Here is an 18,714-nt window from a genome sequence, read left to right as displayed (position 1 = left end):
TCCCCTCTGGACACCGCCTCCTGCATGATGCCCACAGGTCATTTTGAGGGGTGCATGATGGACCGCTACGAAGATCCAACCCTGCTGTATGTGGCCAGGATGGGGGACAATGTCTAATCCGATTATGTGATGAAGATCTAATTCCACAACTACCAAACGCAAGATAGAGGAGATGGGGGCCCAGGGAGTAAGTCGGTGCTGGAGGAGCAAAGTGCCACCATGGGGCAACAGAGAGGCACAGCCTCCCAGAATCAGGATCTGGGAAATAAGCAGCACTGCCTAGTGGATATAGCCCAGGCCCATGGGGGTGGAGGGGGCAGAAGGACCTGGCTTCTAATCTAGGCCCTGCCGCTTTTCTTCATTCATTCAGTCATATTTCTTTGAGCACTTACTGTGTGCATAGCATTGTACTAAGCACTTGGGAAGTACAATTCAGCAACAAATAAAGACAGTCCCTTCCCACATTGAGCTCACAGTCTAGAAGGGGGGAGAAAGACACCCTGCCTCTATCTCCCCAAGGTGGTACTAGGGAATGATTCTGTGAGGCTGTGACTCTCTATCACCCTCCAGTGATGTGATCCTTTTTTTTTTCTCTCCTCAGTGTTGGTGAAGCACTTAGTATGTGCCAGGCTGGGAGAGAGATAAACTAATCAGGTTGGACACAGTCCAGGTCCCACCTGGGGCTAACAATTGAAATCCCCATTTTAAGAGTAAAGGGGAGTTGCAGCATGACCTAGTGAAAAGAGCACAGGTCCGGACATCAGAGGACGTGGGTTCTAAACCCTCCTCTGCCACATGTCACTGGGCAATTCACTTCTCAGAGTCACTTCTCAGAGTCACTTCTCAGAGTCACCTCATCTGTAAAATGGGGATTAAGACTCATATGGACAGGAAACAGTGTTTGGCACATAGTAAGCCTTTAACAAATACCTAAATTATCATCATCATCATCATTATTATTCTTTTTAGAGAGGAGGTAACTGAGGCTCAGAGAAGTGAAGTGACTTGCCTAAGGCGACTCAGCAGACATGTGGCAGGTCCTGGACTAGAAACTCACTCCCTTGGTGAACTCATTCGCTCCCACGGCTTCAACTATCATCTCTATGCAGATGACACCCAAATCTACATCTCCTCCCGTTTTCTCTCCTCCTCCCTTCAGGCTAGTATCTTCTCCTGCCTCCAGGACGTCTCCACCTGGATGTCTGCCGCCACCTAAAACTCAACATGTCCAAAACTGAGCTCCTTATCTTCCCTCCCAAACCCTGTCCTCTTCCTGAATTCCTTGTCACTGTGGACGGCACGACCTTGCTTCCCGTCTCACAAGCCTGCAACCTGGGTGTCATCTTTGACTCAGCTCTCTCGTGCACTCCACACATCCATTCCCTCACCAACGCCTGCCTGTCTCACCTTTACAATATCGCCAAGATCCGCCCTTTCCTCTTAGTCCAAATGGCTATGGTGCTGGTACAAGCTCTCATAATATCCTGGCTGGATTATTGTGTCAGCCTTCTCTCTGATCTCCCTTCCTCCTGTCTCTCCCCACTCCAGTCTATTCTTCATTCCACTGCCCCAATCATCTTCCTGCAGAAACGCTCTGGGCATGTCATTCCCCTCCTTAAAAATCTCTAGTGGTTGCCTATCAACCTTCGCACAAAACAAAAACTCCTCACTCTGGGCTTCAAGGCTCTCCGTCACCTTGCCCCCTCCTACCTCTCCTCCCTACTCTCTTTCTACTGCCCACCCTGCACGCTCCTCTCCTCTTCCACTCACCTCCTCACTGTCCCCCGTTCACACCTATCTTGCCGTCGACCTCTGGCCCACATCCTACCGCTGTCCTGGGATGCGCTCCCTCCTCACCTCCGCCAAACTCTCTTCCCCTCTTCAAAGTCCTACTGAGAGCTCACCTCCTCCAAGAAGTCTTCCCAGACTGAGCTACCCCTTTTCCCTCTGCTCCCTCTGCTCCCTCTCTGCTCCCCCTCCACCCTCTGCTCCCTCCGCCTTCCCCCCTTCCTCTTCCCTCAGCACTGTGCTCATTTGTATGTATTTGTACATATTTTTATTACCCTATTTATTTTGTTAATGAGGTGTACATCCCTTTGATTCTATTTATCGTGAGCCGAGCCGTACTCTGCCAAACCGAGCCGATCCGAGCCGTGCCGTGCTGTGCCGAGCCATGCCGAGCCCGCCTGCAGCACTGCTCCGCCCCCGGCCTGACCCTGAGCCTACGTGATCCTAAAGCAGGTGGACACAGTCATCTCCGCCACATCGACTTGAGACCTCCACTTCCTTGTAGCCAAGCTATCAGTCCTCGATGACTTGCCCCTGGGCCTATAATCAGCTCTGCAACCCGGATCTCTGCACCCCTGCTCAAGGACTCCGACACTAAGGATCTCCTCCCGACTCCGCCACCACAGACCCCCAGCCACCAGCTCCCATTGTGCTCCCCTGCTCGGGTCTGGGAACACTGTGCTCCCCTGCTTGGGCCTGGTAACATTGTGCTCCCCTGCTGGGGCCTCGGGACACTGCTCCCCAACCGCCCTCCACCAACTCCGCCTGGAAGCGGCCATTTTGGGAATCCCTCACTCCCTCTTCCCCCTGAGGTGATTGATTTCCCCAGCCCCGGGCAACCTTGCCCACTCACCGACTCGGTCACACCCTCGATCTCATCATCTCCTACCGCTGCACTATCTCCTCCCTCACCAACTCTAAAATCCCTCTCTCAGACCATAACCTTCTCACCTGCCTCCTCTCTCACACTCTCTCCCCCTGCAAATCTGTACTACTCCCCCACAGAGACCTCTGCTCTCTTGATCCCATCCATCTCTCCAAAAGCATTTCTCCCCACCTTGCCCCCATCATCTCTTCCCACTCTCGATGATCAGGTCACCGCTCTCAACTCCACCCTCTCTACTCATCTCAACTCTCTCACCCCCCTTTCCCTCCGCTGCTCTCGCTCCACTAACCCACAGCCTTGGGTCACTGCCTCTGTCCACCTCCTACGCTCCTATGCTCAAGCTGCTGAGCGCTGCTGGCGAAGGTCCAAGCACCAAGCCAACTTTTTCTATTTCAACTTTATCCTTTCCTGCCTTAACTCTGCCCTCTCCTCTGCCAGGCAAAACTTCTTTTCTTCCCTCATTGACACCCATGCCCATCACCCCGCCAATTGTTCCGGACCTTTAATTCTCTCCTTAGGCTCCCTGTTCCTCCCCCTCCCCCATCCCTCACCCCCAGTGATCTGGCCACCTACTTCATCACGAAAATTAGTGCAATCAGGTCTGAGCTCCCCAAAGTCACCTTTCCCCCTCCTGCCTCACCCCCCCCCCCACAACCCTCTCCCCTACTTTCCCATCTTTGCCTGCAGTATCCTCAGAGGAGATCTCCTCCCTCCTCGCCAGTGCCATCCCCTCCACCTGTGCTTCAGACCCCATACCCACTCACCTTATAAAAACCATCTCCCCTTCCCTCTTCCCCTCCTTAACTTTTATCTATAACCACTCACTCTCCAATGGCTTCTTCCTCTCTGCCTTCAATCATGCCCATGTCTCCCCCATCCTAAAAAAACCCTCTCTCGACCATACTTCCCCTTACAGTTATAGCCCTATCTCCCTAATCCCCTTCCTTTCCAAGATCCTAGAACAAGTCATCTACACTCGCTGCCTAGAATTCCTTAACTCCCATTCTCTGCTGGACCCCCTCCAATCTGGCTCCTCTCCACTCTACCGAGACTGCTCTCTCTAAGGTTACCCATGACCTCCTTTTTGCCAAATCCAATGGCTCCTACTCTATCGTAATCCTCCTTGACCTCTCAGCTTCCTTTGACACTGTTTGTTGACCATCCCCTTCTCCTCCACACCTTATCTCACCTTGGCTTCACAGACTCCGTCCTCTCCTGATTCTCCTCATCTCTCTGGCAGTTCATTCTCGGTCTCCTTTGCAGACTCCTCCTCCCCCTCCCATCCTCTAACTGTTGGGGTTCCTCAAGGGTCAGTTCTTGGCCCTCTTCTGTTCTCCATATACACTCACTCCCTTGGTGAACTCATTCACTCTCACGTCTTCAACTATTATCTCTATGCAGATGGCACACAGATCTACATCTCTGCCCCTGTCCTCTCCCCCTCCCTTCAGGCTTGTATCTCCTCCTGCCTCCAGGATGTCTCTACCTGGATGTCTGCCCGCCACCTAAAACTCAACATGTCCAAAACTGAGCTCCTTATCTTCCCTCCCAAGCCCTGTCCTCTTCCTGACTTCCCTATCACTGTGAATGGTACGACCATACTTCCTGTCTCTCAGGCCCACAACCTCGGTGTCATCTTTGACTCGGCTCTGTCCTTCACCCCACACATCCAATCCATCACCAAAACCTGCCAGTCTCACCATTATAATATCGCCAGTATCCACCCTTTCCTCTCCACCCAAACGGCTATCTTATTGTTACAGGCTCTCATAATATCCCGGCTGGATTATTGTGTCAGCCTTCTCTCTGATCTCCCTTCTTCCTGTCTCTCCCGGCTCAAGTCTATTCTTCATTCCGCTGCGCGGCTCATCTTCCTGCAGAAAAGCTCTGGGCATGTCACTCCCCTTCTTAAAAACCTCCAGTGGTTGCTTATCAACCTCCGCATGAAACAAAAACTTCTCACTCTAGGCTTCAAGGCTCTCCATCACCTTGCCCCCTCCTACCTCTTCTCCCTTCTCTCTTTCTACTGCCCACCCTGCACGCTCCACTCCTCTGCTGCCCACTTCCTCACCATCCCCCGTTCTTGCCTATCCTGCCGACGACCCCTGGGCCACGTCCTCCCGTGGTCCTGCAATGCCCTCCCACCTCACCTCCACAAAACTAATTCCCTTCCCCTCTTCAAAACCCTACTTAGAACTCACCTCCTCCAAAAGGCCTTCCCAGACTGAGCTTCCCCTTTTCCTTCTGCGCCCTCTGTTCCCCCTGTACCCCCCTTCACCTCCCCTCAGATAAGCCCCTTTCCCCCCGCCCCGTCCCTCTGCTCCTCCCCCTCTCCCTTCCCCTCCCCTCAGCACTGTGCTCGTCCGCTCAACTGTACATATTTTCATTGCCCTATTTATTTTGTTAATGAGATGTACATCACCTTGATTCTATTTATTTGCTATTGTTTTAATTAGATGTTCATCCCCTTGATTCTATTTATCGCTATTGTTTTTGTCTGTCTCCCCCAATTAGACTGTAAGCCCGTCAAAGGGTAGGGACTGTCTCTATCTGTTACTGATTTGTACATTCCAAGTGCTTAGTACAGTGCTCTGCACATAGTAAGTGCTCAATAAATACTATTGAATGAATGAATGAATGAATGTTGTCTTATTTTTGTCCATCTGTCTCCCCTGATTAGACTGTGAGCCCGTCATTGGGCAGGGATTGTCTCTATCTGTTGCCAAATTGTACATTCGAAGAGCTTAGTACAGTGCTCTGCATATAGTAAGTGCTCAATAAATACTACTGAAAGTTCCTATTTTGGCCCCTGAGCCTATGCCTTTCAGACCTGGCCTCTCAGCCTTTGCCATCCAGGCCTTTCCCTCAAAACTTGGCCTTCTCGTTCCAGGTTTCACCCCCCAGCTTATGCCTTCCAGGGCTGGCTCCCCAGCTTATGCTTTCTAGGCCTGGCCCTGAACCATTCTCTTTCCAGTTTTGGCCCCTCAGCATGTGCACCCCAGGCCTAGACCCCCAGCATTTCCCTTTCAGGCCTGGCCCTCAGCTTTTGCCTTCCAGGTCTAGCCACGAACCCTTCTCATTCCAGTATTAGCCCTCCACCCTTTGCCTTCCAGGCCTGGCCCATAGCCTTTGCCTTCCAGGCCTGGCTCCGAACTCCTCTCGTTCCAGTTTTGGATCCCCAGGCTTTGCCTTCCAGGCCATTCCCCCAAGACTTTGCTTTCCAGTCCTGGCCCCAAATGCTTCTCTTTCCAGATTTCACTCCTCAGCCTTTGCCTTCCAGGTCTAGCCCCGAACTCTTCTCGTTCCAGTTTTGGACCCCCAGCCAATCCCTCCTAGGCCTGGTCTTCCAGTCTTTGCCTTCCAGGCTTGGATCCCCAGCTTTTGAGTAAAAGGCCTGCCCCCGAACTCTTCTCATTCTAGTTTTGGCCCACCAACCTTTGCCTTCCAGGCCTGGCCCCGAACCCTTCTCGTTCTAATATTTGACCCCCAGCCTTTGCCCTCTAGGCCTTGCCCCGTACCCTTCTCTTTCCAGTTCTGGCCACCCAACCTTTGCCTTCCAGGCCTGGCCCTGAACTCTTCTCATTCCAGTTTTGCCCCTCTACCTTTGCCTTCTAAGCCTGGCCCCGACCCTTTCTCTTTCCAATTTTGGCCCCTCAGGTTTTACCCTCCAGGCCTGGCACCAAACCCTTCTCGTTTCAGTTTTGGCTCCCCAGCCTTTGCCTTCCAGGCCTTGACCCCCAACCTTTGCCTTCCATGCCAGGCCCCAAATTCTTTTCATTCTAGTTTTGGCCCCCCAGCCTTTGCCTTCTAGGCCTTACCCCCAAACCTTTGCCTTCCGGTCCTAGACCCGAACCCTTCTCATTCCAGTTTTCACCCTCCGGTTTATGCTTTCCAGGCCTGCCCTCTCGGCCTTTGCCTTCCAGGCTTCTCCCCGAAGACTTTGCCTTCCGGTCCTGGCCCAGAACCCTTCTCACTCCAGGTCTTTCCACGTCTGGCCCCGAACTCTTGTTGTTCCACTTTTGGACCCCCAGCCTATCCCTTCCAGACCTGGCCCTACCCTTTGCCTTTCATGCCTGACCCCAAACCCTTCTCATTCCAGTATTAGCCCCCTAGTCTTTGCCTTCCAGAACTAGCCCCGAATGCTTCTTGTTCCAGTATTAGCCCCCAAGCCTTCGCCTTCCAGGCCTGGCCCTGAACTCTTCTCATTCTAGTTTTGACTCCCAGCCTTTGCCTTCCAGGCCTAGCCCCGAACCCTTCTCGTTCCAGTATTAGCCCCCGGCCTTTGAATTCCAGGCCTGGACCCGAACCCTTCTCTATCCAGTTTTGGCAACCCTTTCTTTTCCTCTTCATAGTGGACCGGAACCCTTCTCTTTCCATTTTTGCCTACCCAGCCTTTGCCTCCCAGGCCTGGTCCCGAACCTTTCTCGTTCCTCTTTTGCCCATCCCACCCCCCTGCAGCCTTTGCTTTCTAGACCTGGCCATGAACCCTTCTCTTTCCCAGTTTTGGGCCCCCAGCCTATGCCTTCCAGGCTTGGCCCCAAATCCTTCTCATTCCAGTGTTGCCCCCCAGCCTTTTCCTTCCAGGCCTGGGCCCCCAGCCTTTGCCTTCCAGGCCTGGCCCCGACGCCATCTCATTCCAGTATTAGCCCCCCCAGCCTTTGTCTTCCAGGCCTGGCACTGAACTCTTCTAGTTCCAGTTTTGGCCTCCTAGCCTTGGCCTTCCAGGCCTTGACCCCCATCCTTTGCCTTCCAGGCCTGGCCCCGAACTCTTCTCATTCCAGTTTTGGTCCCCCAGCCTATGCCTTCCAGGCCTGGTCCCTCAGCCTTTGTCATCCAAGCCTTTCCCCCAAGACTTTGCCTTCCAGTCCTGGCCTTGAATCCTTTTCATTCCAGGTTTCGCCCCCCCCCCCAGCCTTGGCCTTCCAGGTCTGACCCCGAACTCTTCGCATTCCAGTTTTGGCCTCCTAGCCTTTGCCTTCCAGGCCTGGATCCCTAGCTTTTGCCTTCCAAACCTGGCCCCAAACTCTTCTTGTTCCCATTTTGGCCCTCTATCCTATGCCTTCCGGGCCTGGCCCCTCAGCTTTTGCTGTACAGACCTTTCCCCCAAGACATTGCCTTCTAGTCCTGGCTCCAAACCCTTCACATTCCAGGTTTCGCCCCCCAGCCATGGCTTCTAAGTTTGATGCCACACTCTTCTCTGTCCAGTTTTGCTCCCCAGCCTATGCCTGGAACTGAACCCTTCTCATTCTAGCTTTGCCCCCACAGCCTCTGCCTTCCAAGCCTGGCCCAGAACTCTTCTCGTTCCAGTTTTGGCCCTCTAGCCTTTCTCTTCCAGGACTAGTCCCAAACCGTTCTCGTTCCAGTATTAGCCCCCTATCCTTTGCCTTCCAGGCCTGGAGCTGAACGTGTCTCTTTCTAGTTTTGTCCCCCCAGGCTTTGCATTCCAGGCCTTGCCCCCTCAGACTCTGCCTTCCAGGCCTGGCCCTCCAGTCTTAAACTTCCAGGCCAGGCCCCAAACCCTTCTTTTTCCAGTTTTGGCCACCCACTCTTTGCATTCCAGGTCTTGCCCCAAACCTTTCCCTTTCCAGTTTTGTCCCCCAAGCCTTTGCCTTCCAAGCCTGGCCCCAAATGCTTATCCTTCCAGTTTTGGCCCCCCAGCCTTTGAATTCCAGGTCCTGCCCTGAACATTTCTCATTCCAGGTTTCACCCCCAGCATTTACTTTCCAGGTCTGACCCTGAAAACTTCTCTTTCCAGTTTCTCTCCCCACCCCCCCCCGCCACCCCACCTCCAATCTATGCCTTCTAGACCTGGCCCTGAACCTTCTCTTTTTTGGGCCTCCAGGCTTTGCCCTCCAACCACACCCCTGTACTCTTCTTGTTCCAGTTTTGGCCACCCAGTCTTTGCCTTCCAGGCCTGGAACCCCTAGCCTTTACCTTTCAGGCCTGGACCTGAACCCTTCTCTTTCCAGTTTTGGTATCCCAGCCTTTGCCTTCCAGGCCAGGCCACAACCCTTCTCGTTACATTTTTGGTCACCCAGCCTTTGTCCTCCAGGCCTGGGCCCAAATGCTTCTCATTCTAGCTTTGCCTGCTCCAGCCTTTGCCATCCAAAACTTGGCCCCAGCCTTTGCTTTCTGGGCCTAGGCCCGAACTCTTCTTGTTCAATTTTTGGTCCCTCAGCTTTGCTTTCTAGTCCTGGTCCCAAACCCTTCTTGTTCTAGTATTAGTCCCCTAGCCTTTACCTTCCAGGCCTGGCCCCGAACCCATCTCGTTCCAGTGCTGGGCCCCCAGTGTTTGCCTTCCAGGCCTAACCTCGAAACCTACTTTTTTCCAGTTTTGGCCCCCCCGGCCTTGACTTCCAGGCCTGGACTTGAACCTTTCTCGTTCCAGTTTTGCCCCCCAGCCTTTGCCTTCTAGGCCTGGCCCCAACATTTCTCTTTCCCGTTTTGGTCCCCCACTCTTTGCTTTCCAGGCCTGGCCCCAAACACTTCTCTCTCCACTGTTGGCCCCCAAGTCTTTTCCTTCCAAGTCTGGCCCCAACCTTTCGCTTTCCAGTTTTTCCCCCGGCCACAAACCTTTCTTATTCCAGTTTGGTTCCCCCTGCCTTTGCCTTCCAGGCCTGGGCCCCTAGCCTTTGCCTTCCAGGACTGCCCCCCAAGCCATTGCCTTTCAGGCCTGGCCCAGAACCCTACTCATTCCAGTTTTGGTCCCCCACTATTTTCATTCCAGGCCTTGCCCCTCCCCCCAGCCTTTGCTTTCCAGGCCTGGTCCCAAAGTCTTCTCGATCCAAATTTGGCCTCTGAGCTTATTCCTTTTAGTCTTGGCCCCTCAGCCTTTGCCTTCCCAGACTCACCCCCAGCCTTTGCTTTCCAGGCCTTGCCCAGAATCCTTCTTGTTCCAGTATTCTCCCCCACCAGCCTTTGCTTTCCAGGCCTGCCCCTGGACCTTCTCTTTCCAGTTTTGGCATCGCAGTCTTTGCCTTCCACAAATGGACCCAAGCCCTCCTCGTTCCAGTTTTGACCCCCCCCCCATTCTTTACCTTCCAGGCCTGCCCCTGAACTCTTCTTATTGCAAGCCTGGCCCCCCAGCCTTTGTCCTCCAGGCTCTTCTTGTTCCAGTTTTGCACCCCCAGCCTATGCCTTCCAGGTCTGTTAACCCAGCCTTTGCCTTCCAGGTCTGCCACGAACCCTTATCTTTGGGCCCCAGTCTTTACCTTCTCAGATCTGGCCCAAACCTTTCTCTTTCCAGTTTTGCCGCCCCCCCACAACCCCAGCCTTTGCCTTCTAGTCCTAGCCCTGAACCCTTCTCGTTCCAATTTGCCCTCTCAGGCTTTGCCTTACAGGTCTGGCACCGAAACCTTCTCATTCCAGGCCTGGCACCGCCCCCCCCAGCATTTGCCTTTCAGGTCTGGCCCTGAAGTCTTCTCGTTCCAGTTTTGGCCCCCCAGTCTTTGCATTCCAGGCCTGGCCCCCCAGCCTATGCCTTCCAGGCATGGACCTTAACCCTTCTCGTTCCAGGCGTGGCCCCCCAAGCTTTGCCTTCCAGGCCTGGCCCTGAAGCTTTTTCGTTCCAGTTTTGGGCCCCCAGTCTTTGCCTTCCAGGCCTGGCGCCCCAGCCTTTGTCTTTCGGGGCTTGCCCTGAACCCTTCTCGTTCCGGTTTTGGCCCCCCAGCGTTTGACTTCCAGGCCTGGCCCCGAACCCATCTCCTTGCAAGCCTGGCTCCCCAGGCTTTGCCTTCCAGGCCTGACCCCAAACCCTTCTCTTTCCAGATTTGTGCCCCAGTCTTCACCTTCTCAGGTCTGGCCCCGAACCTTTCTATTTCCAGTTTTGCTCCCCCATCCTTTGCCTTCTAGGCCTCTGCCCCAAACCCTTCTCTTTCCACTCTTGGTCCCCCAGCCTTTCCCTTTCAGGCCTGGCCCCAAACCCTTCTCGTTCCACTTTTGGCCCCCCAGCCTTTGCCGTCCAGGCCTTTCCCCCAAGACTTTGCCTTCCAGGCTTGGTCGCGAACCCTTCTCTTTCCTCTCCTTTCGAGTCACGCCTTGGATGGCCTGTCCCTTAATCCCGGCTGATTCTTTGGCTGAAAGATGCCAACACAATTGCGCCGAGACCTCCTCTCTGGTGGAGCCATGCCTTTGACCACCGGTGCCCTTATTCCCAGCTGAATCTTCCTCTTCCTCTGTTTGCCACCAAGCGGGCTCGGGACCTCCTCTCTCCTGGAGCTGCGCCTTGGACCACCTGTCCCTTATTCCTGGCTGATTCTTTGGCTGCCGAACACCGACACGGATGCCCCGGGATACGCCAGGATCTCTCTTCCCAAGAAGCCCGCGCTATCAGACCTCAATGACCTGCCACCGGGCTCATGGTCGTCTCCCTAACCCAGACTTCTGCACCCCGCCCAAGGACTCCAACACGGAGGACACCCGCCCCCACCACCACCACCACAGGCCCCACAGCCACCAGATCCATGAGTAGCTCCCAGACCTCCCCCTATCTTTCCTTGACCCTCCTATTTCCAACCCCCCTGGTTTTGCAGCCCCTCGAAGCCCGTCCAGGTACAAAACCTGGACCATGGGACTCTGTACTCCCTTCCTTCCAACCCCCCCGCCAGAGTCGTGGGACATTGTGCTCCCCTGCTCCCCCTCAACCCCCAGGCCATGGCACATTGTGCTCCTGGGCCGCGGGATATTACATCCCCAACCATCCTCGTTCCCTCCAACCAGAAGCAGCCATCCTCTGGGGAGCCCTCACTCACTCCTCCCCTGTGCTCTGACCGGAAATGATTGATTTTCCCAGCCCCCCAGCCCCCCATCCCCATCCCCATCCCAGGCCAACATTGCCCTTGTTCTCACTGCATTACCTTAGCTGTTGAAGCAGTGTGGCTCAGTGGAAAGAATCTGGGCTTTGGAGTCAGAGGTCATGGGTTCGACTCCCGGCTCTGCCACGTGTCAGCTGTGTGACTGTGGGCAAGTCACTTAACCTCTCTGTGCCTCAGTTACCTCATCTGTAAAATGGGGATTAGCTGTGAGCCTCACGTGGGATGACCTGATTACCCTGTATCTTCTCCAGCGCTTAGATCAGTGCTCTGCACATAGTAAGCACTTAACAAATACCAATATTATTATTATTATTACCAGCGCCCTCAACTACTTACCCTGCCCTTGTTGCTCGGTTTTCTACTCCTCTCCCCATGAGTTTCCTCTCCTTTATCTCCCACAACAGCTCTATCCTTCCCCATTTCGGCATCCATAGGGCTCCCTCCGCCGACTCAGAGACATTTGTACCACGAGCCCCAGGACTCTCCTTGCCGTTAGCCTTTTGATTTTGATCTGATAGACCCATAGACAAGTCAACATCCAACTCTGGACATCACCCGCTTATTAATAATACCTTACTGTATCATATTGCTATATTACCACTATCACATGTTATTGTTAATTGTTCTTAGTGCTTCCGCCTACCTCTCTGACCAAGTCCTTCCACCCCCACTCCTCCCATCTGCCCCTCCTAATCCCCACCTTCCCCTTCCCCTCTCTTGCCCAGCTCTTTCCCCCTCTCCTCTGCCTCCTCCCCTCCTCCCCTCCCGCACCCTAGAATCCCACTTTACCAGCGCCACTCCTCATCCCCTTCCCCTTGCTCTCCTCCCCACCAAACCCCCTCCTCCCACCCCTTCCCCTTCCCTCCTCCCTGCCCACGCCCCATCCCAGTCCTGTCCCAATACCACCCCTCATCCCCCTCTCCCTGCCCAGATCCTTGCCATCTCATTCCCATCCAAACCCTCCCCTCTTCCCCCCTCTCCCCCCTCCCTCCTCCACCCCCACAACTGCTGTTGAGTGTGGCCTTTGGAATCCCCACTTCATTATAAGTAAACTACCTTTCATTCTTGACCTTTTCCTTTCCTGCTTTCACCTCCTCCTCGCCCTTACGGAAACCTGGCTTACTCCTGAAGACATGGTCTCTTCTGCTGCTCTCTCCAGCGGAGGCCTCTCCTTCTTCCACTCCTCCAGGCTCACCGGAAAAGGAGGCGTCGGCTTCCTTCTCTAACCCCAGTGCCGCTTCCGCACGATCCCTCCTACCCCTTCCCTCCTCCTTTGAAGCCCATATCATTCGCCTCTACCACCCCCTGCAGATTCTGTAGCGGTCATTCGACCACCCCCCAGTCCCAACCTCCAACTTCTTCAACCACCTTGACCCCTGTCTCACCTTCCTTCTCTCCTTCTCTCTGTCCACTCTGATTCTCAGAGACTTCAACATCCACATGGATTGTACCCGATGACTTCTCTGCTGCCGCCTGCTATCACTCCTTGACCTGTCAACCTCCTGCCTCCACCACACCTCACCCCACTCACCAACTTGGTTACACCCTCCACCTCATCATTTCTTACCACTGTCTCTGTCTCCACCCTCACCAACTCTGAAATCCCTCTCTCAGACCATAACCTCTCACCTGCCTCCTCTCTCACACTCTCGCCCCCTGCAAATTGGTATTACTCTCCCACAGAGAACTCCGCTCTCTTGATCCCATCCATCTCTCCAAAAGCATCTCACCCTACCTTGCCTCCCTATCCTCTCTTCCCACTCTCGATGATCAGGTTATCGCTCTCAACTCCACCCTCTCTACTCATCTCAACTTACTCACCCCCTTTTCCCCTTGCCGCTCTCTCTCACTAACCCACAGTGCCTCTGGTCTGCCTCCTTAGCTCTTATGCTCAAGCTGCTGAGCACTGCTGGGGAAGGTCCAAGCAACAAGCCAACCGTATCCATTAAAATTTATCCTTTCTGCCTAACTCTGCCCTCTCCTCTGCCAGGCAAAAACTACTTTTCTTCCCTCATTGACGCCCATGCCCCTCACCCCTCCATTTGTTCCAGACTTTTAACTCTCTCCTCAGGCCCCCTGTTCCTCCCCCTCCCCATCCCTCACCCCAAACGATCTGGCCACCTACTTTCATCACGAAAATTAACACAATCAGGTCTGAGCTTCCCAAAAGTCACTTCTCACCCTTTCCCTTCCCCCCGGCTCCAACCCTCTCCCCTACTTTCCCATCTTTCCCTGCCAGTATCCTCAGGCAGGAGATCTCCTCCTCGTCGCAAGCTGCCACCCCCTGCACCTGTGCTTTGGACCTCATTCCCGCTCACCTTATAAAAACTATCACCCCTTCCCTCCTTCCCTCCTTAACTTCTATCTTTAACCACTCACTCTCCAATGGCTTCTTCCCCTCTGCCTTCAAACATGCCCATGTGTCCCCCATCCTAAAAAAGCCCTATCTCAACCCAACTTTCCCCTTTCCAGTTTCATCCTATCTCCCTCCTACCCTTCCTTTCCAAACTCTTAGAACGAGTTGTCCTGGGGAGAAACCTGGTTTTATTCTGCTATTTTCCCTCCGGGGGTGCGGAGACCAGCTGGATTTCCACATTGTAAGAGTTCCCCCCCATTAAGCCTATCACTGCGAAGGGATTGTCTCTATCTATTGCCGAATTGTACATTCCAAGTGCCTAGTACAGTGCTCTGCACATAGTAAGCACTCAATAAATAGTACAGAATGAGTCGTCTACACTCACTGTCTTGAATTCCTCAACTCCAACTCTCTCCTGAACCCCCTCCAGTCTGGCTTCTGTCTCCTCCACGCTACCAAGACTGCTCTCTCAAAGGTCATCCATGACCACCTTCTTGCCAAATCCAATGGCTCCTACTCTATTCTAATGCTCCTCGACCTCTCAGCTGCCTTTGACACTGTCAACCATCCCCTTCTCCTCCACACCTTATCTCACCTTAGCTTCACAGACTCCATCATCTCCTGGTTCTCCTCTTATCTTTCTGGCAATTCATTTTCAGCCTCCTTCACGAGCACCTCCTCCTCCTCCCATCCACTAACTGCAGGGGTTCCTCAAGGGTCAGTTCTTGGCCCTCTTCTGTTCTCCATCTATACTCACTCCCTTGGTGAACTCATTCACTCCCAAGGCTTCAACTATCATCTCTATGCAGATGACACCCAAATCTACATCAAAGAACTCCCCTTGTTCTCTCTTCCTCCCTCCAGGCTCGTATCTCCTCCTGCCTCCAGGACATCTCCACCCCGAATGTCTGCCCGCCACCTAAAGCTCAACATGTCCAAAACTGAGCTCCTTATCTTCCCTCCAAACTCTGTCCTCTCCCTGACTTCCCTGTCACTGTGGATGGCACAACCATCCTTCTCATCTCACAAGCCCGCAACCTTGGGGTCATCCTTGACTCTGCTCTCTCATTCACCCCACACATCCAATCCATCACCGACACCTGCCAGTCTCACCTTTACGATAACGCCAAGATCTGCCCTTTCCTCTTAATCTAAATGGCTATCATGCTGGTACAAACTCTCATAATATCCCGAATGGATTATTGTCAGCCTTCTCTCTGATCCCCCTTCCTCCTGTCTCTCCTCACTCCAATCTATTCTTCATTCTGCTGCCCAGATCATCTTCCTGCAGAAATGCTCTGGGCATGTCACTCTCCTCCTTAAAAACCTTTAGTGGTTGCCTATCAACCTCCGCATGAAACAAAAACTCTTCCTTCTTGGCTTCAAAGCTCTCCATCACCTTACCCCCTCTTACCTCACTTCCCTTCTCTGTTTAGTAGGCTCACCCCATACACTCTGCTCCTCTGCCGCTCACCTCCTCACTGTCCCCCGTTCACGCCTATCCAGCTGTCGACCTCTGGTCCACATCCTACCACTGTCCTGGAATGCCCTCCCTCCTCACGTCTGCCAAACTCTCTTCCCTTCTTCAAAACCCTCCAGAGAGCTCACCTCCTCCAAGAAGCCTTCCCAGACTGTGCTCCCCCTTTTCCCCTGCTCCTCTCTACCCTCTGCTCCTCCCCCTCCCCCCTTCCCCTGCCCTCAACACTATACTCATTTGTATATATTTTTATTACCCTTTTTTTTTGTTAATGATATGTACATCCCCTTGAGTTTATTTATTGTGATAATGTTGTCTTGTTTCATTCTGTTCTGTTTTGCTCTACCGTCTGTTTCCCCCAATTAGACTGTGAGCTAATTAGACTGTGACTGTGACTGGGCAGGGATTGTCCCTATCTGTTGCCGAATTGTACATTCCAAGCGCTTAGTACAGTGCTCTGCACATAGTAAGTGCTCAATAAATCCTATTGAGTGAATGGATGAAAGAAGACTGTCAGTGTGTCGACTGTCTCTCTCTCTCTCTCCTCTCTCTCTCTCTGAAAAGCAGAGTTCTGAGATTGAGTTGTCATAAGTGCAGTTAGGGAGATTGAAAGGCAGGCATTGTACTCAGAAGTGAATTTTGTCCAGTCTACAATGAGGTTGGACCTCCAGGCCCCGGCCTACAAGGCCTTCATGGACTAACAGATTTTGAGATTGTTGCAGGGGGTGTTTATGTGTTAGCAGGCGAGAGGGATGCCTTCGTATTAAGTGTGAAGGTCTGTCTGTATACCTCACCTCTCCTGGTGTGGAGGTTATCAAATGGGAGGAGGGGAAAAAGTATTCGTAAAAAAAAAAAAAAGGAAGGTTGTCTGCAACTGTTCAAGCCTTCTCTCTCCACCTTTGAGACTCATGATTCTCCTGGAGATATGAGAGTTTAGATGTGGTCCTCTGCTGTCGATAGAGGGCACGCTGAGAAACCCAGAAGTCTGGGATCGTTAATCTAGGGATGCCTTCCAAGGTTTCCGACTTGAATCCGGCAGGACCAGCAGAGGAGTTCTAGCGATTACCCCCACTTCCGACTGTGTTCCTTAAGGAGACCTTGAAGGTGAGTCTCTTGATTCCCTGTCCCAGTGGCTTTGAGACCTGGAAGAAACCACAGCAGTTTCAAATTTTAGCAATGGATAGGTTGGGGTGGGATAATAATCCGAATCATCATGGTAGTATTTGTTAAGTGCTAACTAGGTGCAAGCCACTGTACTAAGCCTTGTGATAAATAGGTGAATATGAACACATCAGATTGGACATGGTCCCTGTCAGGCTGTCTTCAGCTCCATTTTACAGAGATGGGAACTGAGGCACAGAAAAGTGAAGTAAGAATAATACTAATATTGGTATTTGTTAAGCGCTTACTAGGTGCCCAGCACTTCTAAGCGCTAAGGTAAATACACTGTAATCAGATTGTCCCATGTGGGGCTCTCGGTTTTCAACCCCATTTTACAGATGATGAAACTGAGGCACCGAGAAGTTAAGTGACTTGCCTAAAGTCACACAGCTGACAAGTGATGGAGCCAGGATTGAAACCCACAACCTCTGACTCCTAAACCCGTGCTCTTTCCACTAAGCTTCACAACAGACAATTGGCAGAGCTGGGATTCAAACTCAGGACCTCCTGAATCCCAAGCTCATGCTTCTTTCACTAGGCCAAGCTGCTTCTCCAACTCAAGTGAGAGCTACTCCCTTGAACCAATCTTTTTTCTTAAAATGAACAGCAAAACCCAACAGGGGTCAAAATGTTGCTCTAAAAAGTAAATATTGGGTTTTAAATTTCTGAAGCCTGATCCAAGATTTTTATCCTCAAAGCTTTTCTTAGTAAAATCTTCTCCATTTTAATTGAGAACATGAATGAAGATAATAAACTTGGCATAATATCCATTCCTTGCTACCTCCTTATCTTTCATTGAAATTTACAAGTGAAGATAATAAACTTTTCACAATATCCATTCCTTGCTACCTCCTTATCTTTTATTGAAATTTGAAGGAAGAGCTACTAGATAACAAAGCAATTTAAACCCTCATTAAGCAGGAGTCCTAGTCATAGGACTATTTTCTCTTTGATGCTGTAAATCTTTAGGAGTTGGGAGAGGTTCTATTACATCACCACCTCCCAAAAATAAACAAAAGAAAAAAGGATGACCGAGGGGAGACTCTGAGTAGCTATCACTTGCTCTACAGAGGCTTCCCAATCCATTTAGAGAAGCAGTGTGGCTTGGTTGCTGGAAAATAAGATCTTCATTAAACAATTGGATTAGACCTTGTCCCTCATCTTCATCAGCCCCATAAAGGGTGGTCAGATCATAGGAGCGGTCCATCGCGGCCCCCCTGAAAATGAATGACTTGGGAGAGTCACGCAGGGGACGGTGGCCAGAGGGCAGAGCCTATTGGTAGCTGTGGGTCTGCCGCCAGCGGTCTCCCTGTAGATACGGGGCCAGAGTTTGTATCTTTTTGGGCCCGGAACCCACCGTGGTCTGTAGTCTGAGAGTGGGAGGACACGGACAAATCAATCAATCAATCAGAGGTCTCGAACTAGTGTCTGCCATGTGTGGCGCTGCATATTGAGCGCTTGGGAACATTTAATGATAATAATGATGATAATGATAATAATTATGGTATTTGTGAAGCACTTATTGCGTGCTAGGCACTGTACTAAGCAGTGGGGTGGATACAAGCAAATTGGGTTGGGCCCAGTCCCTATCCCCCATGAGGCTTACAGTCTAGATCCCCATTTTACAGATGAGGGAACTGAACATAGAGAAGGTAAGTGACTCACTAGAGGTCACACAACAGACAAGTGGCAGAGCCAAGATTGGAGCTAATGACCTTCCGAACATCTCTGCTCCAGTGTCAACCCCACAGAAGTTTTGCACATAACTATAAATCACCTCATATAAATGATTCATTCATTCATATGCCTGCCAGTCTCCCAGGTGACTAAGTAGAAGATGGGGAAGACCCCACAGCTTTTTTTGTTGTTAAGCACTTATTTCATGCCAGGCACTGGACTAAGTGCTGGGGTAGATACAAGCTAATTGGGTTGGATACAGGCCCTGGCCCACCTACGACTCACAGTTTTAATTCTCATTTCACAGAAGACATAACTGAGGCACAGAAGAGTGAAGGGACTGGCCTAAGATCATACAGCACACAAGTAGCAGTAGAAGCAGCGTGGCTCAGTGGAAAGAGCATGGGCTTTGGAGTCAGAGGTCATGAGTTCGAATCCCAGCTCTGCCACTTGTCAGCTGTGTGACTGTAGGCAAGTCACTTAACTTCTCTGGGCCTCAGTTACCCCATCAGTAAAATGGGGATTAAGACTGTGAGCCCCATGTGGGACAACCTGA

Source organism: Ornithorhynchus anatinus, chromosome 3, assembly GCF_004115215.2.
Source record: "Ornithorhynchus anatinus isolate Pmale09 chromosome 3, mOrnAna1.pri.v4, whole genome shotgun sequence".
Taxonomy (NCBI): domain Eukaryota; kingdom Metazoa; phylum Chordata; class Mammalia; order Monotremata; family Ornithorhynchidae; genus Ornithorhynchus; species Ornithorhynchus anatinus.
This window is presented reverse-complemented; position numbering follows the sequence as displayed.